The sequence below is a fragment of the Solenopsis invicta genome, chromosome 8 (genome assembly GCF_016802725.1).
Source record: "Solenopsis invicta isolate M01_SB chromosome 8, UNIL_Sinv_3.0, whole genome shotgun sequence".
In the NCBI taxonomy this organism is placed as follows: domain Eukaryota; kingdom Metazoa; phylum Arthropoda; class Insecta; order Hymenoptera; family Formicidae; genus Solenopsis; species Solenopsis invicta.
Window position 1 is genome coordinate 5,480,156 of NC_052671.1, and position 24,744 is coordinate 5,504,899.

The following is a 24,744-nucleotide window of genomic DNA, read 5'->3' on the forward strand; positions in this document are numbered from 1 at the left end:
CATCCCTAATTTCACTTCGCTATGCCGCAATGATGGGAAGCAGTTTCGCCATCTCGTTGCCTTCTGGCCTTGGTTCCCTCTCGTACCCGAGCAAATATAGCACGAGCCGCGGGAAGCCGGCTTGTGTTAATTATCCATACCACGATGCCTTCTCTCCTTTCCTCTCTTACGCCTTGCGCTTTGTCCGTCTTTGGGCTTGTTCTCAATATACGTTATACATAGTTCGTTACTAGTGTGGAGGATAAAGACCGAGGCGGTTGGGAGGAGTTGCGTGAAACTAGTCGAAACACAAAACAACGAAAACGAAGAAAGTAAAAAGCAAAACGACTTGGTATTTCGACGCAACCAACAGACTGGGAAACAATTTGCCACGAGAAGATTCACTGTGAAAGAGAAAATCCGGATGACTTTATTTAATTGTGGAACGTAACCAAAGTAAAAGAATCGAGAGCCGTATAAAGTTTGCGGGAAGTGAGAACTTTATAGCATGGCCAAAGTTGTCGAAGCTCTGGTGTATATAATTGGCGGGACAGTTTATAAATTCTTTCTACAACAGGCTGTCTTGCTGAAATGAATTCCATCTGAACACAATTATTATTTCATCATTAATCATCACTGCAATGAATAACCGTCACAAATGCAAGATGACGTTAATACATTCTTCTTCATTAATCATGTCACGTTAGGTGTAATTAAAAAGTACTTTTCTCTAATGATATAAAACGAGAAATTTTCTATTTCAATTACTTTAGTAATTTTTGTGAAATCAATTTTGATCCCATAATTCCCAAGTAATACATTCTTGTCGAATCAATTTGAGCGCCGATGATATCTTGTACATGTAATTGATGAAAAACGAGCTTGTTGGCAGATGTAGCGATAACGATCCTTGGAAAGCGGATATCGCGATACACAGCGGTGTCGTTTTTCATGACTGTAATTATCGCCCTTGACCTTGCTACCGGAATTACACGGTGAGATCTGGCTTCCGTGTAACCGGGCGGGTAGTTCTGTATGTCAGCCCCGAGCGAGTAATGTGGATTACCCGCAACGATCGATCAGTCCTCTAATAGCTCGCTCAGGGGTAGGGGCGGTGAGATAATGCAAAATTGATGAGTCCCTCCGAGTGTTTGTAATCCCGAGAAATATATTGAAATTGCCGACGATCCGGTACCGACGGTTGAAAATGATTCGTCGGCCGCCGCAATAATTCTAGATGATTTGCCTCGGATATTAGCGCGAGGAGGAAGTTTACGATCTCCTCCCGCGGAATTACCGATTCGCCGGCGGTATTTGATGTCGTCGCGTCGACCGGATAATGATCGTAATTTCGTAAACCCACGGATCGCGGCCATTGTCGGCGCGAGTCGCGTGATTTCACCCGCCTTTCACCCGCGTCACTCGCTCGGATTCGTGTGTAATTAGGCAACTTTTTAGCGACTGCGTGAGCTGTGAGTTCTCTCGTGGAAACCTGTTTGTATCTCGGCGAAATGTTGTCGGCGCCTGATCGTGATTCCTCGGCCTGTCGGGCCGTACGAGCCACTGATATTTTCCAAGCGATATAAAGTATGAAGTGTATACGGTGTGCGAATGCAATGAATGCCCACGGTCGGCGGGTAGCATTTCTGATTACAGCCTGACGTATATTAACTACTTAGTGTTCGCGGCCGGTTTTGTCTATTGGAGTACGTACCACGTATATGTGATTTCGATCGGATACGTGCACCTTGTGAAACGTCCAACTGTTACGATGGAAAATGGCCTGTTACGCATTCGTACGTAGACAAATGATATTTGATAACGAAGATAATATGTTACTCTGCTGTCGATACCACGCCTCTCGCAAATATAAGACGAAGATACATTGCTAGAATACTAATCCTCTTTGATGTGATACTGTAGTGAAACCACTGGGGAACTTCCTTGGAACAAGATTTGGCTTTGTAATGGGAGAGCCTATCCGCGTGAGTGGTTCGTGCCGAAGCACCTTCATAAAGGTGCGCGTCGAATCCCCTTGGATTCACGTGTCTGTCTGGGAATTTGCTCGATGTTAACCAGTCGGTGCATATTAATTCCGAGGGATGGAATATCTCGATCTTTGAAGAAGCCAGAAAGGGAGAGGGTTGGCGAAGAGCGAGAAGCACACGGATAGAGCTGAATTGGCGATAGAAGCGGATTCCTCTTCCTTTAAGGTTCCTCACCGACGATCTTGGGATTTCTTCGTTCGTGGGAATTCTTAAGATCAGTCGGGAAGATGGAGGATTTTCGCGAAAGGAGCGCAGCGGATGAGACGAAAGGAGTTATTAACGATTATCGAACTTTTCTTCATTTCGGCTTACGCTACTGGCTTCCCCTCGCTTTTCCCCTCGCTTTCTTGTCTCGTGTAAGCAACGTATCACCGTCTCCCTCTCTCTCTCTCTCTCTCTCTCTCTCTCGCGTGATTAGATGCAGAGTGCTGCATTAGGAAAAGTGCATTGTGCATTTGAAATTTGAGATATTGGAATGCGACTTACGTGTGCTCGATGAAAATACTCGAATATATTGCGCATTTCGTAGACACATGCGATTTATCTTGCTTCGCTTTCATGTACACCTACGTACGTTTACATGCGGCGCAGCGGCGGCGGGCCGTGCGGCTATGGGAAGTCGGGGCTGTAATTCGATTTCGTTAATGACATCCCGTCGTTGCTGAGCGATGTCGTAATTTTTAATGAGTCTTGCGGCCGCTTAGGGAGCCGAGTATTATTAATGCGGCCGAAGTGAAAGTTCTGATGATACAATTCGGCGGACGCGGGGCCGATTGCGCCATCGATTAAAATCGCCAAATTTCACGTGATTACGAGCGTTCATCCAAATGTAACAATATTTCGCGCGCTGCCGCTATTTAAGTATTAATTGGCTTCGAAGCTCTCTCGAATTGGCCGCCGGGGTCTGATGGAAGAAATTGTGATCTTCAGACATCAAAGTTGGGACGGCAGTTAACGTTAAAACATTCGACAGACGTCGTTTAAGTTATTAATCTGTTCCGTTTGTGTGACAGACATGATCGCGAAATCTAACGTAATGTGACACGTGATGCGGATAAGGAGACATAAAGATAGGAACGAAAATGCTCGTGCTTAAATTTATATGTGGACGTAAGGATTTAATTAAGATGGAATGTAATTAAGAATATATTATTTATACAAGATACCGTGTCATTGTCGATAAAGTTTTAATGTAATATGACGTAAATGTAATATCAGTATGAATGGTCTTTTGTACGGATAGACAAAAGTCTGAAATTATTGAAGGTTATTGAACTATTAAGAAAGATTGAATGTTATAGAACGTTATAGTACTTAGTATTAAGTAATGAGCGAAGTAGATTTCCAGAAGCTATTTTTATGTCATTTTTATAATGCATTGTTAGAAAGATTTGAAAAGATTGTATAGTTACAAGTTATAATTAGTCGCAAAAGGACGATAGGTAAAATAAGTTAAATTTTGTTCCCGATTTACAAGTTTTTTTTTGTAGTTTCTGAACTACTTAATTTGATTTTGACCTTTAAAAAATTGTAATTTATGGAAAAAATATTAAAATCAACATTTAATCTGTTTAACATCTACATTGAGAGAAAAAATGATTGTAAAAGTATTTTTAAACACTACTTTGCTTTGATCGAATAAGGCCTTTAATATTTATTAATTTGTGTTATTCACAAAATCACATTTTGCTCGATTTTAATATTGCTTATTTTATTACAGCTTTACGTTTTCATTAATATACTATTTTTATAATAATTTTTTTATACATGTACTTGCTTCACATGTTGATTTTAATATTTGCGGAAAAAATTAAAATTTTTTTAAAGATCAGAATCACACGAATTTAGCAGTTTAAATACAATTTCAAAAACTACTTCATTGTAGCAAAAAAAAACATATTGTTTTTATTTACCACTCCAGAAACAAAAATCAACTCGTTTTACTCATTGTATTTTACTTAATGATTAAAGTTTTTAAAATTTATTTACTTTTAGTTTATGTCACACTGATTAATGTTTCGGATTAATCCTGTTCCACGTTATATAAAACATTCGGCGAATTCAGAACATTTTTATTTCAAAATCGTTCCAAGAAAGATTTATTGAGAAAAGGCAATGCTAGAGACTTTTCCAATAGATGATCCGTCCTTACAAACTACTGAAGCTTCGTTCGTGTGTAACCCTGACTGCGCGCAGAACATGTATACTAACATACATACATTCATACATATATATATATATATATATATATATGTATGTATGTATGTTTGTATGCATGTATTTAGAAAAGTTATACCTCTCGCTCTTCTCAGGCGTACGTGGAAACTCGGCGAGGTTTTGCTGGGTTACATTCAGTACGTCTTATTTATTGCCTCTCGTCTCTTCCGTGCCGGAGGTGGAGAGGACATCGAGGTGGAGGGCCCCCACTCATCCACCTTGCACTTTCATAAGCCTGGACTCGTCTCTCTCGCGCATACGTAATCAGCCGTCGGAAAGAAGCTGCTATGCCGAGATAAAGTCACAGTCAGCGAACGCGAGAAAGAGGAAGAGGAGGAGGAGGAGGAAGAAATACACGAAGAGGAAAGAGGAGATGAGGAAGAAGAAGAATATGGAGTAAATGAGATAGCGAGAATGGAGAAAGACGTGGAGGAACGAGCAAGAAGGAGAAGAAAAAGACGAAAAAGAAGAAAGAGGATGATGAGAAGGAAGAGCCGGAGGTAAAGAGACTGAGCTTAGTCAAATGCACGCTCCGGGGGCTCTGCATAACTTGTCGACTCCAGTCCTTCACTCTTTTGTTTCGCCTACTTGCCCGATCTTGCTCGGCCCTTGTTCCTACTTTATCCTCTTCATCGTCGCTCTCCCTCGGCGACATCGTCTTTAATATGATTGGAGTAGTGCGTCTCGAGAATATCGAACCCTACTTAAGGAAACCGCTTTAAGAGATCGCGGATTTCGATTACCCATTTTTGCTCTACTATCAGCTCTACTAGAGTAACTCGTAGAAAAAATTGTGAGCGCAGTGATTTCTAATGAAGAGCTGTGACGGTTATAAAAGCTTAATCTAGTCTCCGCTGAAACTTGACGAGATCGACGAGCCATATGCATAAATGACACTAGAGAAAATATTTGCGCCCGATCTAAGCCGAATTTGCGTGACAATAATTTTTTAGTAATCGAGCCAGAGGAATTAATAGATGGTTGATTAAAAGAGAAGGACGGTAAAAACAAATATTTGATTACGTATGAAAAAGTATGTGAGGTGAATTTTTATTCGACGTTGCGAGCGCTCGCTAGATTGGATGTAGCTTTGCGAGTACGAATCAAACGAATTCAGCGGGGGAGTACTTTTTTGTGTGATCAGATAGTGCTGCAGAGTTGCACTGCGCGTGAAGGAACTTTACGAAGAGATCAGCAGATAATCGTGCATATTTTACGACGCGTATGAAATTCTCGGAATATGATGAAATAAACGTAATCTCGGTGTTGCAAGCGGTCGCTGGATTGGATGTAGCCTGCAAGTACGAATCAAACGAATTTAGTGAGGAATACTTTTTTTGCGGTCAAATAGTCGCGCGGCGAAATGAGTGGCGAGAGAGAGCGAGAGAGAGAGAGAGAGAGAGGGGGGGGAGGGAGATATTGGCTGAGAGGCTTCGGATTAAATCGGATTTTAAATATACGGCGCTAAAAGCGCGCTCGCGAGTAATGAACGAGAGACAGAGACAGAGAAAGAGAGAAAGGGAAGGATCGCGAGAGAGAGAGAGAGAGAGAGAGAGAGAGAGAGAGAGAGAGAGAGAGAGAGAGAGAGAGAGGAGTGGGCTCAAAATTACATTATGCATGCGGCGCCAAGTACACTCGGTAATTACTCGTATTAATAGAATCAATCTCTCGTCGCACATGCTGGGATGACGTTTATTAGCGACACGTGTTCACCGTGGAGGAGGCTTTATGCAGTGTTATCTGGTACTCGGCAGTGGATGGATACGCGGAGCGTGATAACCGCGACGCATTCACTCATATTGTTTATCGAGAGGCGGCGGCGGCGGCGGTAGTCGCGGCGAATTTTTACATGCTCGATGCACGAGCACCTGCTTAACGAGCACCTGCTTAATCGAAATAACGCATTTTTAATGGAGAACTCGGGAGTATCGGGCGACACCGCGGCGCGACGGCGCGTGTGCTGGATGAGTCCTGGCGTTCCTCAATTTATTTTCGAATTTGCGACGTATAAACATGTGAATTCATTATGCTTTGAAATCAGGCAAAATGATTCATCGAGACAGCCATTGAAAGCCGTGAACACTCTGACGAGCACGTTCCCGACATGAAAAGGTTGTTGGCGTTATTGACAGAAGTATTAAAACCGAAAACAATGCCAACCTCCTGTTTTTCGCGCGTGCACACGGCACATGCTGGCTCCTGCACGCTTTCGCGAAGGGATATTCAAACAAATCCGCCGGCATAAGCTATAATTAATTAAATTCAAATAAACGGGGGTAATCGGCGCGACAGATTATACATTCGGGAGTAGGATTACACGTGTCTCAATACTCCCTATATCCGACAATTTACACACGTAATTATTACACGGGAGTAACGCATTAACGCGTTGTCCCTTGAATGCGATATAATTGCCAACTGAAAATTGAAAAACGACAAATACAAATTGTTATTGAAGCTCGTACACACTGTGCACAGATTAAAGCGCACGTTAATATTTCAAAAATGAAAAATCACTTTTGATGGGGAGGTGAAAATTGTAAAACATTCTTTAAAAATCGAGTTAATTTGAGCGGAGATACAAAATGGTAATACGTATCTACAGATTTTCTCGAATAGCTAAACACAGAAAGGTTTCGGGATATCGACTCTTTTACCGATTCTTCATCTGACTTTTCGGAACTTTTATTCTCACATTTCCTCGAAAATTAAAAAGTAAGATTTACGGTGAAACTTTAGAGGGAAAGTGGGTAAGGCGCTATCGGAATCTTAATATTTAGGGAAATACCATTACACGAATTGCCGAACGTATATTATGAGAAACGTCACATACATTCTCATTATTCTGATATATAACCGGATTCTCCTTTTTTTTTCGAGTAAAACGTTTCCTCAGAAAATAATTACAACGGTATAACAAAGAAGAAATATCTGAGTATAATGTGCATAAATTTCGAGCTTTCAACGCATATTTTAACAGTATTAAAAAAATACAATAATAAATTGTGAGCCTTCACGTGATAAAGTAGCATATTTTACAGAATGTATTGCCAAATTTACGATTAATAAACGTACGTTCGCCTTTCGTGATTTACAGAAGACCGTGGACAAGATCTTCACGTTCTCGACGAATAATTTGGTCGCCGGCCGGAATTCATGAGGCCGGCGGCGGGTTCCCGGGTTTCAGCAACGGTCATTTCGGCACCGTTTTACCGTCGCGTCGCCACCACGCTGCCGGCCGCACTTACTCCGGTAAGTTTCGACGCAAGGTACCATGTTAAACTGTCAGACATACGCGCTACCGTATGCATATACCGTGCCGGCTCTCGGTCGTACCAGTTTTACTGTCACTCACTTTATCGGCGAGAAATCAGAACGCGTTATAAGGTATCGCGCGGGACCACAGCGATCGGCGATCAGCGCGACGATAACGACGTCGTTATGCTCGCGTCGGTAGCTGATATACATACGAGCCGTACAACGCGATAAACACGCGAGTAGACTCGTCGGTCGGCGCCATCGAAACGATTCGCCCTTGTTAATTGTTAATTAGCACGTCCGCGCGACGAGATGAGCTCCGTTCGCATGCCATCGTGTGACGTCGAGTTTTAAGCGACTGTCGCTGTTGTTGTACGCGCGTCCGTTAGTTACGTCGGCGAACGAACAGGAATTTGGCTCCGGCTTTAATGTCCCAAATTTATCTTGAGCTTCGAAGCGTTCGGTATTTCGGCGTATAATCTCTGGCGCGCACGTAAATGTATGCGGCTAATGAATTACAGTGTCAAGAGGTGTTTGCTAGTATGAAATTACGAGTAAAATTTTCCACGGACCTGAATCTAGTCGTTGAGAAGAACGTTAAGGCGGTTAAAAGCGTATTATTTACAAAATTTATTCTTCTCAAATAAAAAGTGATAAATATATTCAGAGAAAACATTTTTTTTAATGAAGAAAATATATTTTTTTAAAATCATATATTTTGATGCAACCATTTTGTTTGTTCTGTTTAAGTAAAATATTTACTTTCAAGTAAATAGATATATTATCCGAAGTATATAATCTTATATTTTTATATTTAAATAATAATTTTACGAATGAACTAATGATATTATTAAACTTAATTAAATTGTTTTCTTAGATTGAAAAAAAAGCTAATTATCTTCAATATAAAAATAATTTAACAGAAAATATTTTCTAGAAGAAATGCAAGAAGAAATTACTTGAATAAAAATTGTTTCTTTATTTTATTTATATAAATATTTTAATTAAGAAATTTTTAATCTAACTGTAAATAAGTAAAAGCTATTGTGATCTATCAAATAAATAATTCTTTTGCGTTAAGTCAAATATTTTTGTTGCGGCATATTTTTTTCTCTCAGTGTACAAGACGACTAAAACCTCTCTTCTATTGAATGATGGGGTTGTCATCTTTTTATGATTAGCTGGTCAAAAGAACATGTCAAAAAGAACATGTCAAAATGCCTCGAGAATTTATATTTTCTTCGAGGAGTGCCATCACATTGTTTTAAAATTGAATAATAGGCATAGAAATTATTCGTTAACATGAGAATAGGAAGTATGTGCTTCTAACGCTTCGATGCAACGCTGTCGTCCTCACTGTGATTGTCAGGGACGCAGTGGCGAATACGGCAATATTATCCAGCGTGGCAGCGGGACGCTACTGCAGTTAGGATTTCAATAAGCTTTTTTTAAGTACGTCTAATTATCATACATCGTGGATGTTCGCGCCTCCGCCTGCGTCTCGCGGGAGATGTACGGCGCGTGACGGTAAGCAAATACGGCGGCGCACTTGACAATTTTAAAGCGTCGTCTTTCTCCCCGTCGGCTACGCTGAAATATAGTTTATACGCCGTATTTGCACCTACGTACACTCGGCGTCTCTCGAGTAACACTCCGCTTCCCACCACGGGATATTATCGTCACGCGGGACGCGAGATAAACGCGATTCTTGTTCTGGCGAATTTTTATAAGTATTATGTTCCGCGAAGTAATGGAAGCGCGCGGCCGCACGTTTCACCTCTCTCTCGGCGAGAACGCGCGACCGGTCTCTATGTAAATTTTATTTTGCACGAAAATGGAGAGATTATACGTCGAGATTAACGGCTTTTCTGTCTCTTTGGCGAGCGTGGGATAAGAGAACCCGCGAGATAGTTGTTGTTACAGAAACTAGTTACTTCGACGGTTGAATGCCGAACGAACGGGGAAGACGAGAAGCTGCGGGACGACAGCTGTGTAACTTTTATTATTGTCACGCTCGATTACGCGTGTGGATGGAAAACGTGAAGATCCCGTAACAGAGGTCTCGTAAACAGAGAAAAATAATTAGCAATAAAAGTTTGCCAGTCACGTAATGCGGGTACAGCATTCTCTTTCTGTCTCTTTCTCTCTCTCTCTCTCTCTCTCTCTCTCTCTCTCTCTCGTCTTCGTCCGTAATAAGCCTCTAGGTAAAAATAACCCGCCGCGTCAATGATGAAACCGCGAGGAACCCCGTGGGGCTCGATCGCTTATTTCGTAGCACGGATGACATTTGTGCGTACGTCGTTAATATAATTTTCCGTATGCAGAATTGGACCGCGGCGGCGGCGTCGATTTCCATGGCGTTCGATTTTACGAGCGATCGAAATACGAAAATGAAATCAGTGTTCCGTCCTGCCGCGCCGCCGCCGACCCGCCAAACATTACGCTGTCGAAAATTTGATTCTCTATAAATAATGTTGCCAATAATGTTAAATCAGAATGCGCGTGGTGGCGCGTTGCACTTTTACGACGCCGGGATGGGAAATGTCCCCGGCCCACACTTGATCGCTTTTACACAACGTCAACGATCTGCGGGAATGCCGCGTCATTGCCGCGCGCGATTCTGAATAAATCGGTGCTTCGGTGATATATATCTGTTTACGAACGAGCCCTCCCTCCAGAAAAACCGGACGCGCTTTTACCTCGGAGTTCCTTGCCGCGACTATTACTTCTAATTATTAGTCGCGCCGATAACTTTTGATTTACGAGCGTATTCGAAGCGTTGCAGCCCGTTTACGGTCCTTTAATTGATAAGATTTACGATTAACATCTGGCCTTCTAGAGCAAATATGCGCATTCCGATCGCGTTTAATTAAAGAAACAGAACGATGACATAACTCGTACATTGCTGTTTTGAATATTTCCACGTTCGTTGGAATAGATGCATGCAATGGTAGCGACGCATATATATTTTGTCAGAGATAAATTCCGATGGATTGTTTCGTCGCGGGCAAATTTCGTTTCAATTAATTGTCCTGCGAAGCGCGGCAAAAGTGCGCGCGCTCTCGTCGAAAAGTATCGCGGAGGTTGCGGCCCGGTGTGTGGCGGCAATCGTACACTATTGTATTTTCACGAGATAAATTCTCCCGCTGTCTCGGTGATGGCGACGGTTAACGGTAGTCCGTGAACAATGAAACGAAACGTAAATGCGCGGACCGAGGTAACGCGCGCGCGCGCTCTCGTAACAACGATGCCGTGCGAATTGGCCGGCCGACCGGTCACCGCGCCGTTCGACCGCGTGTGGGCAAAAACAATATTGAAAAATTCGCGCTTAATGCTTTGTGTAAAATTACCGCGCCGCGCTCACAAAGGTGGACCAAGGAGACGTAGTGTCGACCTACCGTGTGGAATAAAAAGCTCATTTCCGCTCTGCACTCGTGCGCGCCGACGCGACGCGACGCGACGTGCCTCGCGCGTGCTGTGGAACTTTTCGTGCCGAGCGATCGTAAACCTGGCTTAAATTAAAGCTACGACTTTTTTTTTTCAACGTTCCAGCTGCGTCGCGATGCGAGCCTGATTTACTTTGCTGCGCTTTTCCTTTTCGTTCGTTGTACTTTTTCTTTGATACCGCGCGCTCGGATTTAAATTGCACTTAGCGTTGCGCTCGTTTGACGAATGACGTCGCGGTGTCGAATTTCGCAAACGAAGATCGATTGATTTGTCAACGTAAAAGGTTGCAGTGTGCAGCGAGATTTATTCGCGCGAAGGCTAGGAAAATATCGTGGCTGCGAGTAATGTACCGTAACGTGAAACACATCCATACGTGTTTCTTTGAAAATAAAATTCGTCTCTGTTTGACAAAAAATGATTTTCCGATGACTGAATTGTCATTTATAGCTTATTCTCTTATCATTAAGAAAATAGAATTAATTTTTCTTAGGTTTGTTGTTCTCACACAAAATATTATTAAACTCGAGAAATAATTATGAGTGTATAAAATAATTATTAGAGGAAAGTCGCCAATATTGATCCAATTTTTTATTTTAAGTAAGTCGATTTTATTTATTATAAATAAGTGTTTGAATTTTGCTATTGTCAGTTTAGAACCTAATTTCTTAGATGCTCTTTATTAAATTATGTTACAAGTACATTAATTGTTAGAAAATATGAAATAGTTTTATAGAAACTACTATGCCATCTGATAGAAGACACTTTTTAGTTTGTATTTATGATTTTAAAGTATTATTTTTACTTTTTGTTTAAAACATATTACCCAAAAATAAAATGAGAAGCCAGTATTGGCGACTTTCCTCTATGTATAACTCATCATTAAGAAAATAGAATTAATTTTTCTTAAGTTTGTTGTTTCCACATAAAATATTATTAAACTCGAGAAATGAGTGTATAAAATAATTATTAGAAAAAAGTCGCCATATTGATCCAATTTTTTATTTTAAGCAAGTCGATTTTATTTATTATAAATAAGTGTTTGAATTTTACTACTGCCAATTTTAGAACCTAATTTCTTAGACGCTTTTTATTCGATTATGTTACAAATACATTAATTATTGCAAAATACAAAATAGTTTTATAGAAACTGCCGTGCCATCTGATAGGAGACACTTTTTAGTTTGTATTTATGATTTTAAAGTATTATTTTTACTTAAAGTAAAAAGTATTATTAAGTATTATTTTTAAAGTATTATTTTTTTTGTTTAAAACATTATCCAAAAACAAAATGGAATGGCGATTTTCCTCTATGTATACACTTATTTTTATGATAAACCATTATTACACGCCGATGAATATTTACCGTTAAATTCAATGATTGACGTAGAGTGAAGAATGTCTGGCTATGATAAAACGCCAGATTAATGGGAATCGAAGAACGGACCACTCGATTTTCTATTCTATCATTTACATATGGACCAAGTTTGGTTGAAGCCGACTGCAAACACAAGCCTCATTTAGAGTGGTCACTTTCGAAAGCACTCAGCCGGCGGCTCTCGAAAACGCACCATGAGTCCGCATGCCGATAAATCGAGTCCTGATAAAATGCCATCGATCGCAGTGGTTGCACGGTGGTGAAGCTATTATACGTAATAGTTACACGTTATAGACTAGACATGAGTAGCTGATATCTATTATAACGATAATAATTCATCGGATAATAATTTTATTCTTCGAACGTGAATACGTCATGTCCAATTGTTTCGTCAGAGACAATTATATGTAACCTGATTAAAATTCATGTTATATATAATTTTCTATTAAAATGGATTTGTTCGTAAAATGAGAAGATCTTAACATAAATTTCTACGTAAAATGGGAGACGTGAGAATTCGGAATGTCTAATAACTTTGCTGTATAACAAAGCCTCTTATCTCTCTCTCTCTCTCTCTCTCTCTCTCTCTCTCTCTCTCTCTCTCTCTATATGGGGATAAGGAATATGTATATTGTGGCGTTCTAGTATTACGTCTATCACACGTCTGCGAAGAATGACGCAATCGAGAATTAAAAATTCCGTATACGTAGTTGATTAAATCGACTTGGTCGCTATGTAATGCGGCCTCGGTGTAGATAGGCGATCGCCCTTGAGATCCAAGTCACTTTGGCGGTACGATCGTGTTTGAAGACGCCGTGCCGATGTTGAGTCGTCGATGCCGCGCGAGTAATCAGCGAAACACTTCGTATTCTTCCTGCTTCTAATATTCCCGAGACGTGCGCCGACTCCTCTCCCAGAGACCACCAGGATCGCCGTGGTACCGGTTCTCTCGCCGGGTTATTACGAGGCAGCTTCCCACTAACCGATGATGCTCGAGCAACGGCAGCACGAAATTCTTCGGCGCATCGTGTGAACACGCGCGATGGACGGAAGAATTGAGAAACGCCGGCATGTCGACGAAAGTTCTTTTTTCCTCTTGCGTTTAATTGTCGGTTACCAATTTTGGAAACACGTTTAGTCGTTCGGTTACCCTCGTCGTATAAATTGGTACACTTGGTATCTTTTATCGCTACACAAATTACATCATATTTTAAATACAAAACATTTATAACGATCGATTAAAGAAGAAACGCGATGAAAATACGGATTTTTATATGGACTTTATACGACGTTGTTACGAGAGAATCACGCGATCGTTGTTTTACAATTCCTTTCAAAGCGACGTAACGGAACGTCGAACGATGAGTTTCTATTTGCTCAGAGTATACAGTTTGCTAACCTGTGTGGTTACGGGTCCATTGTTCGTCCATTCTCTGAAGGTCACGCAAAAATTTGTGTACCTCGCGTTCGTACATTCTAACGTTTAACAATAGCTTAAAACATACATTTAGCAATTGAGCATTTAATTCTCTAATGTTCTCCGGACGTGGATACGAATTGCAACGTGATTCGTTGTCGTATTGCATTTTGCTTGTGAATATGCGCAAGCAAATTTCGAGAGAGAAAGAGAGAGAGAGAGAGACAATATTTAATTAGCATTGCTTCAAATTAGGGACTGCAGCAGCATGCAGAGGCTATAAATACGCTAAATATTGACAAGTAATGTGCTTTACATAACAATCCTGCGAAAATATCCGGCGTACGAAATGGACACGCGTCATTAATATCGTCGAACAAATCGCGCGATACCAGCTAACTCGCTTGCCGCCCACTCGAAAATCCCCTGCCAGTGTACTGACTCACGGGAGAATTGTGAACATTCAGGTTTTAATAGATTTCTGTTCGTCCGATGCGTGTCATTCGCCGAGTCGCCCGGTATCGAATAAAATCCGCGTATATATACATACCTGAAATAAATTCTACTGGCTGTGCAACCTATCGATGCTGGCGGACCACCTTGCTGTCGATTTGCTGCGCGAGTTCATTGAGATAAACTAAACGTATCGCAAATATCATTAATTGTGCAGTAAAAATAAGATATTATTAATTTCATGTCATGTTAGCGCAACGTGATCTTTTCCTGCAATTAGCGTGATGAATTAAAATAATTACATTATTAAAGTAATTACTTTAATTATATAACTGGCTTTATAATGTCCTTGATTATTTTTTTTAATTAGCAGGAAAATTATATATTGTTTGAAGCTATAAAATTTATCTGAAGGCTCTCTCTTCAAATTGTGTCATTAAATGTTTTTATTTTTTTTTTGTTAAACATTTCATTAAACGTTTTTCGAATTTATTTATGAATTAGGATACACATTTAACATTGATGTTAAATGTGCGAAAATAGCGTAACAGATAGATTTTTCGTAATACTCAATTTACATTTCGCAAATCGTTCGATGCGCACTTGCACAATTAAAAAACGCCAAAATCTGAGTGCGCACGTGCGCAAGCACGAGGTTTTGTCAAACCTATTCAAGTTTCAACCAATTCCTATTTACCTTGGGCTAACCTCACGGCTAATTGAACAGTCTGTAAGATCCCTTATTGTCCGGTTACTCTTTTCATCTCGATAGACACGGCACACGAGCGTCTAGTCACTATAAATCGGAGCGGACGAGCGCCCGGGAATCCTCTCCAGTGTCGCCTCGTCGACATCGGCTCGCTGCAGGAGAGAAAATCGCCTTTTGTCCCTCGGGACGTTAATAATTACTCATGCAAACGAGAGTCGGTCGTCTCACGAGCACGACTGTTGCAAACGTGCGCGCACGTAGTTGCGAAAGCAGCGGCGCCGCAAAGAGATGGCCTGCCGCGAGCGCGAAACGCTCGAAGAAGCTTACCGATCCGGCACGACGATGGGACATGATTGGCTTTCGCGATTATCGGGCGTAACAGGGACGCTAATAAGCGTCGCATTAATTAACCAGCTAACGTTAATATCCCTTTATGACTCGTTAATGGCCTGTCGGTACAGCTCGCTGATCGTTTACGTATTTCAAGGCTTCCAATCCGTTGGTGCACTGTACCGAGTTATAATGCTAGAAACGAAAAGCTGCGCGTAATTTTTTCATAGTGCATGGAATAAATGAATTTTAACGACGAGACCTATATACGGTCGTAGTAGGATCGGGCACTGCGCGCGGAGAAAGTTTCTTCGAATAAAAAAAATTTGAATCAAAGAAATTTGTGCATTACTACATACTATGAAAGGTTTCTTTGATTGGAAAAATTTTTTAGTTGTTCCTTTTATTAGAATTAAAGAAATTGTAGTTGTTTTGGTTGTACAATGCAAATCTTTTTTTCAAATAAAAGAATATTTTTTAAATCACAACTAAATTATTTCTTACAGTTGTGTCAGTATTTTCTTTGAATTAAAAAAATTAGTTGTCTAAATCGAGCAAATAATTTGAACAAATAATTTATTTATTTAAAATTTACTTTGATAACGTGACTTCTTGAAATTAAATTTTTATCTTCTTGAAAGATATTTTTATTTCAACTTAAGAATACCAAGAAACGATTTGATAAATTTAGATACAACTTCTGGATGTGAAATAATAGATCTTGCACAGATTTTTTATTTTTTCTTAAGTGGGGAGAATACCGTATTAGCATCAATAATATAAAATTGAAATAATTTGACTTGTCAAATTAATTCTATGATATTACCTATTTTGTCTTAATCTAAAGAGTATTTGAAACCAAAAGTAACGGTTACACTGTTTGAAAGAATAAAAAACTATACGTAAAATCACAAAGAATATTATTTCAACGCCAAGATTCTGCTATCACCGTATGTATAAGCCTATCTATCCTTTAATTGTATTATGTACGTACAAATCGCGGTTTATGTTTAATTGCTAATTAAATGAATTTTCTTGTATCTTAAATCGTAAAGTCGTTCAGATAAAGATAAATCGTTTCGAACAGCTGAAATTGTCTGTTTAAATAATCATGTGGAATCGAAAGCCATCCGCGTTACATTTCGGCGCGATCTGATCGAATAATTTGAAAAGTCTAAAAGGAAGTCGTTATCCTTCTGTGATATCTATATTGGTGAGCACGTATGCGCGTATAAATTCCTATCCCGTCTTTCATTCTGTTTTTTTAATCTTATATCTGCTAATTAGAATAAACAGGTTGCCGACAGCGGGGCTCTCACGAGACTTATCGCGAGCGGTCGATTAAGGGATCGCGATTCTATCTCTCGCAACAACGAGGAGCCCGATGTCTCGAAGATCTCGTAAACTTGTTTCGGCGACACGGTAATACGGAGCAAGCGAACGACGGCGACGGGTCGAGAGAAGACAGGGCCAAGGACACGTGCCGAGTGAAAAAATATAAAAAGACGAGCGGGCTCTCTTATTTCTCGAGTCGTGCTCGCGGGATATTCGGGCAGCGAGTAATCACTGGCTGGAACGTAATTGCTCGATCCGGTCATTATAAAGCGATGCGCTTTATTGCAGCTGTGAGGATGTGTTTCCTCATCAGCGATCGTCGCGAAAAATGTTTCTTTCGCATTTTATATGGACGCGATCGACTCCGGGGAGGATTTACATCGCGGCGAGGTTGATTCTTTTTTCGTGAAACGGCACACGAATCAAAGTGAGAGAGCGGAGATTAATAATAATAAGAAGAATAAATAAAACGCATAACGCGCGCGCCGATGCATTTCGCAATCGATCCTCTCGCAATCGATCCTCTCCGTTGCTCGTAAATACCTCTCGAGCTGGGATTTTTCGATTCTCCTCTCCTCACGCCCTTGGAATATTTTTCCGTTACTTATCTTTTCGACGGCGATTACGGGAGATTTTTGTCGCGTTAGGCGAACAGTTCTGCCTCGGGTTTTACGTATAAATTGCTGGACGAGCTGCACGGCGAATGACACTTGGAATAAAATAAGGGAATAATAACGACACACAGAGATTTTATTGTTCTTCGCGGTCAAAGGTCCGGCGCGCGGCGTAAACTTGTTCCCCTGAATGCCGACCTGCGTGGGAAAACGAGTCGGGAGCATTGACAATTTCGCGCAATTCTCGTAAGGGATGTACTCCCATTCGATACTTCGCATTCGGCAAACACATGGCAAACACATTCGTTTGCCATGTTCCTCTCGACTCGCGTATTTCTTGCTCGTTTTTTAACCGTCGTGAAACGCTACGGTATGTACCAACCGCGCTCGATGATGGAACGCGCGGAATTTATTTATACCATTGTAATACGAGTGCGGTTTAAGCAACGTTGGACGCTCGATGTAAGCGAATTATTTCCCATTACCTTCGTGCCCAGATATGGAAACGGTAATGGGGAACGATAATGACCGTGCGCACACGTATCGATTCCGCTTTGTCGTCGATGGAAATAAAAATACCGTCGTGGTCGCGTTCGAGCCTTTGCTCTATTACCGACACTGAAATAGACATGTATTGCCGGAGCAATCACCGCCCCGTGACGCGTTCCTCGCGCAACGTCGTGAAGTAGACGGGGTCCGTCTGGATTACGTCCGATACGTCCGATACGTCCGATACGTCCGTCAATGCCGGACCAATTAACCTTCCTTTTTTCCTCCGCTCACGATATATCCGATCGGAGGGAGATTGAAAGGACGGTTTCCGCCTGCTGCCAGCCACCAAAAAGGGGTGGAATTACGCTGGCCGAGTTTCCCCTGGATATTAGGCGCCGGATTAACTGTCGAAGCCAACAAGCCACTCGACCTTTTCTCTTTCATTCTCGCCGTCTTTCCGTTGCTCGCGAAATTGCTTGCACCTGCGTGTAATAAACTTCTGGTATGTAGGAGCTTTTTCACGTAAATTCCCTTTTTCATAATTTAGCAGATATAATTGGTAGATATAATTGTATACCGGTGCGATGCTTACATTTACATAAATTTACATTCCCTTAAGGAAAACGATATAAGCATCTCACGCGAAATATGTGATAACTTGAAATTATAGCTTGATATAATTTTTAGATGACTTTTATTGATTTCTTAAAAGAAGGTAAATAATGTAAATCGGTTTTTTTTTCTCTGCAAAATGTCCGAAGTTATGTTCATTTATAAAATCTCATTCGATATTATTGCTCATATATAAAATGGGATATTTTGACAGATTTTATATCTTTACATTCAGGAGTGAAATATCGATATTTCAATAGCATGCGGGCCAGTAAAGTTTTGAACTTTTCTTCGGCATGAACAGCAGATGGTATGCGCATTCTCTTTTATCAGAGCAAATCGATAATACATTCCAGAAATATAGAATATGTTTTCCTATGTAAAGGATTTCAATAAACCGTCAAATTCACTAGTAAACCTTTTCATGTTATAGAATATTTCCATTTACTTATCGGATGTTTCTCTGATATTTTAATATAATACACAGGTATGCATACAGAATAATGATTTCGCATCGCATCACAACAGACAACTAATAATAATATATGTATTTATTTAAAGCAACATGCTTCGAAATATTAAAGATGTTTATAAAATGTTAATAATTTATTTGTCAAACAATAATAAGCAATAATAAGAATAAAAGAACTATATTTATAGATACAGTGCTTTTATTCTTTTTATTGCTTATTATTATTTTACAAATGAATTATTACTTTAAAATATATGTGATAAAGATTCTAAAAACTTTTAACATTTTATAAACATTTTTCTAATAAAATATTTTATACATTCTCTAAAAAAATAATTGCTCTCAAATACTTTTTAAACTAATGTTTTTTTAACATCATTTAAACAATATCAAAGCATTTAAAGAACAAGGAAATCACTTATAAAATCAATTCTTTCGATTATTTAGATTTCATACAAATGATATGGTTATACTATTCAGTTTGAGAGACCAGCTGTGTCGATCTAATCAAACTGACGAACGAATAGGACAGCTGACATCTTTTCTTAAATGTTATGGGCCTCGGGGAAATAGGTCTGTAACATTTCTGATGTCGGCAGAATTCTATCAGCAATCTGTTGTGACAGTTGAACGATCGCATAATAAGTTTTATCGATCGAGTTGGACATTAGCGTGTATCTCGATCGCATTAACCTCGGGCTGACGAAGGAATGAGACGAAGAATGAAAAAGAGTGGGATGGAATTATTCATTACGTCTGACCTTCTTCAGCTCTTGTATATTCGATTTCACCAATACATACGTATAAAAATAGAATAACGTTAGCGCACGGAGGTTCTCCCACACGACTTCAGACTAGTTTAATATTGTTTATCTTGGAGATTAGAATTGAAAATGTTTAGAATATAGGTCGCGCTTGGTGCGACAGGCCCTGATGTTTGTTTTGATAAACGTACAACGCGTACTTACGCGAAGCCGCGCTGTACGTGTCATTCGCACGGCGACGATCGAGGGTAGCGGCGCGAGGCGCTCCGTGAATTATCGCGTTGTTATTCTGCGAAATGTTGTCGGCAAGAATTAAGAGAAAACACAATTATTCCTTAGCGATTCTCAATGCGCGCGATTTAATTAATTTTCACGATTCCCTTAAGCATATTGACACGACGAATACTTATCGCAACAAATACATTCCGCAATGAATTTGATTTAAAAGAATTGAAGTTAAAGAAATCACGCAGTATAATTATTTCATGATGTTTGCTGGCGCTAGTTGTTTTCTTAATGACGTCGCAGTCGAATATATCTCATGCCACGCTTGAAATTAATTTGTTTAGCTTCGTATGCGCGGAGCGAGATACGAATTGATTGATCGTTGGATCGATTGAATAAATAGAAGGAGAAGAGAAAGCCGTGATATATCGATAATTAATTAAAAATGCGAATAGAAGATAGAACGGAATATTCGAGGAAAAAAATATTTCGCAACGTGTTGTAATATTTCCGATCGTTTTGCTTACATGGAGCGCTCGGCATTCACTTTTGTGGCGTACGACGCGGCGTACCATGTAAACACAATTACTATGTTATCATTCGCGTAGTGAGATTCGAGTAGATGAGTAGCGACGCGGACCGTTCCTTCGCATTACCCTTCGAGACACAATCGCGACAAGTGTCAGGAAGATGCCAAACTCGATTATTCCCTGTTATGAGAAAGAACTATTAGCTACAGCAACCAATCACTATAATAATATGCGCGTATCGAAAGGTACGTGTGTAGTGTATGTGTAACAAGCACTATAATATCTCGCGCGTGTGAGAGGATCGGGGCGCGTTAACTTTTTGTTCTTCGCTTTGCAACGCAATAAAGCGCGCGTCGTATATGATTAACGTCGGGAGTGCCGTGCAAAGTGCCGTTGCGATTATCGTATTTTGATTATTAGAGTACACATGCGTTCGTAATTAATTGCGTTCTCGCGAGTGTTGTGTTGTTCGTGTGAGTTTAATCGAAGAGTCTGAGAGGAAGAGGAGACCTTAGGAAGCATCGAGCAACGGCGAAGCAATCATTTATCGTTAGTTATCAATTGTTAAATAAATTGTTTATAATTATTTTATTCTAGCAATTATTATTACAAATTATTGCAAAATTCATGCAACGTTTTATGCATGCGCAATTATATTTTATAATATTAATTATATTTATTCGAATATATTTATATGCAATGTTGTGTAGTGAATCGTATTGAATGTTAAAAAAGAGTGATGTACAAAGAATGTCTGTTCTTTTTTTTTTTATTCTATAATTATGACTTTGGTTGGAGAATTCTTTGATATCTTCCTGCTTTTCGCACATTAAATTAATATTATAATATAAATTCAGTTATTATTTAATATTATTTCATAATTAAATTTGACAGATATTTATGTGAAAATTTTATTTATATTTCACATTTATCTCGAGCTGTCACGTTTCTATAATTTTTTATCAAAAAAAGTCTGTGACACTAAATGATTACATGACGTAGTGTACTATCGTTCTAATTGGTGTTGTGTGTTTAATCACGTTTCGTATCTGTACTTTTAGTTAGATTACTGCGGACAAATCGTTATATGGCATTAACATTAATGAACATTTATTTAGTGTATTTTGTGCATATTACCATTATTACAATAAAATATAATTTTGAAGTATCGGATACGCATTTGAGATATATTTAAAATATATAAGTATCTGTATTTAGATACATTTTTCCACGTGTATCTGTATTTATATCCGGACACATTTTAAAAGTATTTTACTCATCACTGTTTATATGTTACAGATCAACGCAGCTCGCATCAACTCCGCTGTTGCGCATCGTATCGGTGAGTGATAAATACTTTATTTCAATCTGAAGTGGAGTGGATCTATGAAAATTTTATGAGCTATAAAACAGATGTACATAAATGTATACGAGTTAGCATAAGAATAATATCAATGAATACTTATCATATATTTTTGTTGTTTAAAAATGGATACGCTAGAAAAGATTATATTGATAAAATCGTCTACAATGCATTATTAATTGTATTTATTTTTCTAATTAGAATTTCATTTTAGTTTTTGTTAATTTTATCATTAATTTTTATCATTAATTTCATCATTAATTTTACTTTAATCTTTTATAGCTTATCCATCCATATTTATCGATAAATTGACACATTAAAAGTAAGCACGGTGATATTTATTAAAATCAGCTGAGCAATCAAAGTCAATATTATCTGAGCTGCGAGAATTACAGATATTAAACGGATGATAGACCGGTATACGTATACAAATGCAGTTAAAAGGGCTTGAATTTATTATACGGGCTCTACGTGATATCAACAATAATCAACTTTATTGTTTATAACTTGAAAATAGTCACGTTAGAATTTTTAACTCTAATCTCTGAAATACGCCGTCAACGTATTGGCCGAGACACCCCGTGTAAACCCCTGTGCGTGTATTATTCTTTAATATACATTCGTTTTCTCGCAGATAGAAACACATGGCATTTTTATGCAAATGCCATTTCTCCTGACGACTCTTTAGAGCCAGTCCAACCGGTCGAAGTTCGGAACACGTATATACATGTACGCGTGTACGCGCGTTTTGTTTTACGAGTCTTTCGTAATATGCGCTGTTAATATTTGTCGTGCTAGCGCGTGGTATTAAAGTGGCCACGGTTGACCGACCAGTTTATAGTCGGTATTTAAATATCCGCGTCGTCATGTCATGTACACACGCGCCTTGCGGAAAGATGTCATTACCTCGGCGTTTCAAGTCGACATACTTCAGCACCTCGTTAAGAATCAATGACCGTTTGTAAGGAAATTTTTATGAAGCCCAATATAATCCATAGCACACATTTCCGCGGCTAATTATCATAATATATGCCTAATGTACAGGAGTAGAAACAATTATAATTTATAACGGCACCAAGGACTCTTTTGCATTATATATTCTTGAGCGACATCGTATTTAGACGTGTCAACGTGTCAACGTTTCCAAATGTATAATTTTATGTAATTGATTTACGGAGAGTTGCAATTAACTCTTTTAAATTAACCATTCTATTCAATAACTGCCGACGAGAGGAGAGTAGTATCGAAGATATTTCTCTTTTAGAAAAGGGATATATTTTACAACGGTTTTAAGGTCGCTCTTTATTTTCGTATATGCGATATCGATAAAATGTCGTCTGGCTTCCATTGCGGCGAAACGATTCGCGTAACAAGTTCCATCGTCAAACGTAAATGGGTGTAACGCGCGCGATGGAGAGACGTTTTTAGCATTCACGTGCAGAGAAAACCCATTACCGCCCTGCATGAAATGAGCTACGGCTACTTAGAGGCGCCTCCGACAGGGAATTCGTACCGCAGATACGAAACTGGATTTGGCCACTTCTCTCGCACTCGAATCTTCGAAACTCTCGTCTTCTTTCTTTCTCTTCTTTCCACCTTCGTATCGTACTTAAGTAGTTTTGTCTACGTTCCGCTCACTGACGAAAATCCACGTCTCGAGCGCGCGGGAAGTCAGAGAGAGAGAGAGAGAGAGAAAGAGAGAGAGTGAACCCTCGCGGTAAACTGCGGAATAAATTCACGAAAAGACGAATACGCCTGCCAGGGAGGAACGAAACGAGTGTCACTCTCGCGAACCGGCTTTCCTACGTGGAGCGATAAATCCTGGTCCCGCGTACATTGTTGAACATGTTCCTGATTTCATTCCAGTTTCGGGCCACGAAATGTGCGCCGTAGGTAGGGCACGGCGAGAAAATAAATTAAAGACGCGCCTCTTAAAACGGCCCGGCCGGTCCGGATGTTTCCCTTTGAATATGCAAATATATGTTGATTCGAGAAATTTTTAGGCACATGACATAATGATGATGACGACGACGGCCGGGAGAGATAGCCCAGCCGTGGCGATAGAATATTAAGGGACCCGCCTGGGAGAAGCCCTATAATTTTATGAGAGAACGCCAAGGTTTTAAAGATGCTCATTCTCACGAAAGGATCGATTTAACTGCCTGGACGGTAGTGATTATGTCCAATTTCGTCGGAGGCTGATTCCGAACTAATGCAGAGCGATCGTGCTATCTGCCGACGGTGCCACGGTCTTTGTGTTAAATCAAATTACAGCCATTTCGCGCGTCTCGTTCGATATCTTTCGGATATTTGGCATTATCGCGTCTTGGACGAAGAACGATAATTTTCGAAGCGTCACTTCGCTTAATGTATTCAACTTTAAATCGGAAGTGTATCTTGTTGCGATAAGACGTGTAATACTTTCGGCCCGTTTGGATAATTTGAGAAGTAAATCAACCGAAGGTACGATAGTAACACTCGGTTAAGACATACGTGGAGCGCGGTCGCTATAAATCGCAATCGTTGGTTACAAGGTGTTACACGAACGTTAATTACCGGGTAGACGTTTGAACTGACATGATAAAAACTAGCTGTCTTTTTAGCACCCGAAGGCAGAGAATATCAGACCGTGTGTTGGTCGCTTGATTTGTATGCATTTGGAAAGTTTGTTTTGTAAATAAAGGAAAATAACGATAAAATAAAATTTACAACATTTTTATTGAGATTTTTGCACGCGCTGCAAAGTATAATTGCCACAGTGCGAAATAAAATGCTGAAATTGCACATGAATTTCTAAAATAGAAACAACTTAAAATACGTTAAAGTATCTAGATAATATAACTTATTTTAAGTATATTTATAGATAATATCCTCTCATGATCGCGATTTTGTAAGTTAACTTTGCAAATCATAAGGAATGAAACTAAATAGTAAAACGAACTATTACAGTGCCATACGAGACGAGCTAATAGAATTGGTTATTAAATTACACGCAAATAAATTTCAATTATGCTCCGGGTACGTATATTCGCTCAACCGACGTAACGCAATTACTCTGCATTAAAAACTCGCGACTGTCGTTAAATAAATATCGCGGAAAATGG

The 24,744-nt window shown here is 39.6% G+C and overlaps 1 protein-coding gene across 2 annotated transcripts in view; it reads left to right on the forward strand.

Annotated features, from left to right (window-relative positions):
* The window catches only part of LOC105196654 (netrin receptor UNC5C), a 295,574-nt gene that overhangs the window by 43,653 nt on the left and 227,177 nt on the right, over positions 1-24,744 (forward strand). The window contains exons 1-2 of one of the 2 annotated variants that reach the window (XM_039453014.1): positions 7,471-7,496; positions 21,577-21,619. The gene's annotated coding sequence lies outside the window, so the exon portion shown is untranslated. Of the gene's footprint in view, positions 1-7,470; positions 7,497-21,576; positions 21,620-24,744 lie in introns of those variants that run through there. The other variant, XM_039453011.1, reaches the window with a different exon arrangement.